The following is a 6,105-nucleotide window of genomic DNA, read 5'->3' as shown; positions in this document are numbered from 1 at the left end:
TTTTTTGTGTTAATTTCAAAATACAGTTTTTTTGGATATAGATATGTTCTTGTGGCTTCTTGCATTTTGGGTAAGAACATTTAACTTACATACATCCCTAGCAATACATACATGACTTGTGTGTAAAAATAAATCAAAGAAAAATTTTAAACAGAGTTCCTTTTTTAACTGTTAGGATTTTTAAAATATAGGAAGGGTGTTTTATTTCTTAGGGCAGTAGAATTAGAAGTAAGATACTGGGATTTATTGCAACAAGGGGATGGTATCTAAAAATGTTATTGTTTTAAGCTGAACATCAATATATTATAGTTTTTATTTTCCTTTGCTAATTTTAGTATTATGCATAATAATATAGATTCAACCTATCTGTAATGAGAAATATAGCATACTAAAAATGCTGTTTGACTAAAATAGTGATAACAAGGGATTTTTTTAAAGTAAGGTTTATTGAGGTGTAATTTACACAGTAGAATTAACTGCTTTAAGGCGTACAGTTTGATGAGTCTTGACATAGTCTTGCCACTACCACCACAATCAAGATAAGCTGTTACCATCACCCCACAAAGTTACTTTATATCCTTTGTAATCAGTTCCCAACCCCTAATCCAACCCTGGCAACCAGATCTAATTCTGTTCCTGTAGTTTTATGTTTTCTAGAATAAATGGAATCACAGTATGTAGGCTTCTGTGTCCAATATCTTTGACTTAGCATAAGACTTTTGAGATCCATGTTGTTGCATGTGTAAGTAGTTTGTTGGTGACTAAATTTTGAAATTTAATTTAATATACTCTTTAATTTTGGTGTTTTTCTGTCAAAAAATACTTTGAACAGCTTGAGATATTTCTCTCAGATCTTGTAGCTGCTTTATTATTGGACATTATTTTACCTAACCATTTTTATTCCTCACCTCCAAAAATCTTGTAATTGATATTACTACTAAATATCATTTGTATTAGTTCTGTTGGGTTAGATGCTCTACAAGCAGGTAAAATTAACATTGCCCTTTTTTGTCTTAATTAAAATAGGTAGCATCATGTATTTTGAACATATAGCACATAGTAATTGGAACAAGAAATGAGGGTTTGTACAATAATAACTCACAAAAAATGGAATTTACAATTTGTGTGTAATTTTTGTTGTTTATACTAAAAATGAGCATAAATTATAGTGAAGAACAGTCATTACCTCTCTAATGCTTAAAGTTAGAGAAGCAGTGCTGTTTACTGAAAGTTGGGGCAGATAATGAGAAAAAGGCCTTTTTCTGGTCATCTTATGTGACCACCCTTTTTTCTGTTTTTCCGAACTTCCTTTTTGAAACAGCTTTCTCCCTTGGATTCAGGGATATCAGTCTTTTTGTGTTCTTCTCCCTGTGCACTTGACCTCCCATTTATAGCCTCTGTTCATTCTTCCTCCTCTGCCCACCCCTTAAATATTGGTATTCCCAAAGTGGTTCTTCAACCTTCATTCTGTTCTTTCTTCCTTTTGATCTCATCTGTTGACATGACTTTTTACATGCTTGCGACCTGTATGCTGATGACTCCCAAATCTGTTGCCATAATGTATTTCTCTTCTGAGACAGATTCAGCTGTTTCCCAGGTATCTCCTGATGTTCCATAAGTACCATAAATTCAAAAGTATATAAATCTGAACTCATCCTTCAGTTTTTTCCTTTTTTCCCTACTGTTACCCCTATCCCATCCAAAAATTTCTGCATGTCATATCTGACAAGGGATTAATATCCAAAATATATAAAGAACTCATACAACTCAGCACCAGAAAAACAACCCAATTAAAAAAGGGGCAGAGGATCTGAATAGACATTTTTCCAAAGAAGACATACGTTAGCCAATAGACACATGAAAATAACTCAGTTCTTACCAAGTCACAGACTCACCTGTCTGCTCCATGTCCCAAGTTCTCTCTGTCCAGATCTACTCTAGCTTTGCTTCTAGTTTCAAGTGTTACCTTTGGACTTCCATCTTCCCTGGTAAGGGATAAGTTAGTAGACTCAGGGCTAAAATGACCTGCATAATCCAGATATGAATATTAGGAATTGGAGGTGTTGGTGGGTAAAGATAAAGAGGTACTATAGTTCTTCAGTCTTTTCCAGTTACTCAATGTTTTTTATCTATGTTGGAGTGCCATTGCATGTCCTCAGCATTCAGATGAAGTGGGCCTAAAAACTAGAATTTAAATGACTTAAAATTTATAAGTTTGTGACTGTCCTAGGATGATGTTCAGTATCTCAATCTCTAATATGCTTCCTAGCTGTTGAGCCATGTTGCTACCTATATATTAATTATCCTATGGGTGATTTTGGTGTTTTCAACTAGAAGATAGCCACCAACATTTTAGTATTATAAAAATGTCATAGTTCAGCAACTCCCCATTCTCTTAGTTTTCTTGGAAACCAGAACTACTTTAAGTTTTCTGATATGTTAAGTAAGGCTAAATTGTGGAATTTAGAACTTAAAATTTTTTAAGAATCTCAAAGACTTCTCTTTTTAATTTTTTTCAATTATAGAAACAATGGAAGAAAATTACATGCTATTTGGAAAATAGGAAAAATATAATCTTGTATTTTATGTCTTTCCTGCTAGACTTTTAACAAAAATATTTCTGTGAATATAGTGGGTAAATATGTATTCATGGTTAAATATAAATACATAGTCCTGTTTTCTTTTACAGTTCTATCATAAAAGATTTTCCTGATTTTCTGTACAATGTTCATAATTATTTAAAGTGTTAACCCAATGTTTTGTCAGTGGATGAACCATAACTCCCTAGTCATTCTACTGTTGGACATCTTATTACTTTCACTTTTTTTCTGTATAAAAATGAGGCTATGGAACATCTTTCTAAGTACTGTGTGGTTTTATTCTCCTTTGAAGCCTTTGTTTTTACCCAGAGTAAAATCTCATAAGTGAAAGTCGGGCCAAAAGTGTTGAACATTTTTATGGCTCTTAATATATATTTCCAAAAATAATTTTACCCATCCATAATCTTTAGTTTCATTCATGTCTTAATTCATTCAGTAAATGAACTTTTTCTCATATAGATGCGTATTTCCTATTAGGATTATTATTAGGTCATTTAATGTTGCTCTTTCCCACTGTTGTGCCTGTGATCTATTTTTCAATAGATTTTTTTAACTTACTGATGATAAAAATTTGGATTTTTCAAACTGGGTATATCATTTAGAGGTATTACATAGTGAAATTAACATAGAATCTAATCTAAACTAGTTACAGGCCAAGTGACATTTAGGTCAGTTATTTAGCCTGTTTTTCAGCTGCAAACTGAAGGGGTTCTCAGGCTTTAGAATTTTTATGAACTAGTAAAAATACGAAGCAAAAATTTTAAAAATAGTTTATATAAATGAAAGAAGGGAGTGGTTTCTAGATATGTAGTTGTAGTTAAGGGATCATCAGTCATATCTGCAGGGAAAAAAAAAATGGTAAGGAGATTTTAGATTGGAATGTACCAAAAAGAAAAGTCAGTATTTAGGTATGTCCTGTTACTTAGTCTTAATATTTGGGTTACAAAACATCTAATGTGATATGGGCATAGCCATGATCTTACTTTCATTCTCTTGTTCCTTCAACATTGTTTCCTGTGTCTCTGAACTATAAATTATTAGAGGTGGAGAAATAAGACTCTGGCCTTGCTTTCAATGATCTTACAGTCTAACCTAGACAGATAAATATTATGTGTAATACCAAGATTATCAAAGAGGGTTCAATAGGAGCACTGAGGAGGATCACCTAATTTAGACTAGAGATAGTATGTAAACTAAATGTCGAAGGCCATTAATTAGATTTGGGAGCCAGGGCCTTGGTGATTTTGGAAACTGCAGATGCTTAGATTATTGCAACATAGGGCTGGAAAAGTTATGTGTCAAAAAGATTTGAAGCTATAGAGTGGGGGAAGGTCCAGATTATGAAGGAGTGTATATACCTTTAAGATGTATGCATTTTATTTTAAAGGCATAGGGAAACCAGGAAATTATTTAGTAATGAAGCATATTTTTTATTTGAGAATATTTTTTGGCAGCAATACACAGATTAGATAGTAGGCAGAATAAAGGAGGCTAGGGAGGCCATTTAGGAATTGATGAAATCCCCATTTAAGACAGTGAGAATGTGAAGAAAGAATCCCATAACAAATATTAAAGAATTAGCCTGGATACAGTTTGGTGTTTATATATGTAAGTAGATAGGCTAATTGAGAATGAAGAGCAAAGATGTCTCCAGGATTCTCAAGTTTCATATTGTGGGCTGTGAAGTTTGAAAGTTCTGTTCACTAAGATCAGGAATATAGGGGGAGAATGTTGTAAGAATTGGACAGTAGAAATGTGGAGGAAGTGAGGGAGGCAATACTACAGTTTTAGGTATGTGGTGTTTAACAGAGTTTAAATGTTTGGTTGTGGGACAGTCAGGTGTATGGTGGTATGGGGGTCTAAATACTTCAGGTTCTCACAGCCCCGAAGACATTAGGTTCTTCTTTGGCAGAGTACATAAAATAACTGTGAATTGGTCTATTAGTGGATTACTCCTGAGAAGATGTTTCTAAATTTTTGAACTTTTTAAAAGATTATATAAAATTTTAATTTTGAAGTCATGTCGAAATCCCTTGGATTCCTTTATTACCTCAACAGAGAATAGCCAAAATAATATTCAGTTTATTATTATAGTTCTGGAATAGATATACAAGTTAAAATTAGCACATAGCTTTTAAAGCCAATATCATTTAAATGACTTTTGGCTGCTAGTCAGTAAGAATACAGTCTACCAAACACTGTACCACTTCACATTTTGCATGGAATGAATATCAAAAGGTTTACTGGCTTGGTCAAGTTTTTGTAGATACTAAAGATTATTAGAAAATTACTTGAAAGGCTTACCTGGAAGAGTTCTGCAGTCTTAAAGTCAGTTGATTAGTATATTACTGTAAACTTAGAATAACAAAGTGAATGTTCTTCCTTGACTATTTTCTATTTTCTGTTGTACTAGGCTTTTTCCTAGGGTCTTGTGTTTGTTTACCCAGTTTAATCTGAAGACTTCTTGAGTTACTTTTATACTGAATTCATACACATGAGATCTTTGAGTGAGATCTGTTATTCTAGCTCATGAAGAGATTATCTTTACAAATATAATTAAAGGTCTATTTTTAAAATAATAAAAATGACAGTGGCTTTTCAAAAAGTATCATATGCAGGATAAAAGAATCAAACATTTATCAAAAATAATTGACCAGGTGTCATCTGTCAGTATTAAAATTAGTGCTTTTCTAGGAGCTAAGTACATTTAAGCAAATGTGCTTCTTTTGTTTTGGTTAGAGAGGTGGCACATTGGAATCACCTAGGGAATTTTTTCAAACTTTAAAATCCTCTTCTGGAGATACATCATCAGTTTATAAGTTTCTTTTAGCTATTTCCTTGGGCTTTTTTATTTATTATTATTAAGGTATCATTGATATACACTCTAACGAAGGTTTCACAAGAAAAACTCCTTGGGCTTTTTAATCATCCACAAGAATTAATTGAATAACTGTATGCTCAGCAATAAATTCTAGGCATTCAATACTAGAACTTTTTTCCAACTTCCCTCCCAAATTTTACATGGCTGCCTAAAAGATCCCTGTATTTTTGTCTAGCCTATAAAAACATAATCCTTGAAGCATAAAGGAGCAAGGAACCATGGTGAGCAGAGTTATTAGTGAATTAGAATTTTAAAAGTAGAGATAGAATGGAGAGATGTGTTGAATTCTGAATAGCAGAAGGGGGTTCCTGGATACTAGTGAGGACATAGAATTGAGGAAAGAAGTTAGAGTCACAGATACTATAAATGAATTTTGCAAAGACTTGCTGAGAAAATTCAAGTAAATTCAAATACAAATTAGCAATAGTACTTGGAGTAAAATAAAAAAGTTCAAACTGATCTGTTCCTAAGCATGGCTTATGGTGTAAAAAGTTTGCTGAAAAGTCAAATAGTAATTATCTTGTATACGTTGGATACATACTGCTTGAGTAACATGTAAAAATGCTTATTAGGCCTATGCTGTACAATTTATAGTAAGTCCTTACTTAGCAAATACTTTTATTA

At 32.7% G+C, this 6,105-nt stretch overlaps 1 protein-coding gene across 3 annotated transcripts in view; it reads left to right on the top strand.

Annotated features, from left to right (window-relative positions):
- NIPBL (NIPBL cohesin loading factor) overlaps positions 1-6,105 on the top strand; it is a 211,123-nt gene that overhangs the window by 8,044 nt on the left and 196,974 nt on the right. The window lies entirely within an intron of this gene.

The sequence above is a fragment of the Manis pentadactyla genome, chromosome 2 (genome assembly GCF_030020395.1).
Source record: "Manis pentadactyla isolate mManPen7 chromosome 2, mManPen7.hap1, whole genome shotgun sequence".
In the NCBI taxonomy this organism is placed as follows: Eukaryota; Metazoa; Chordata; class Mammalia; order Pholidota; family Manidae; genus Manis; species Manis pentadactyla.
The sequence above is the reverse complement of the archived record's forward strand: the minus strand, read 5'-3'. Positions and strand labels throughout refer to the sequence as shown.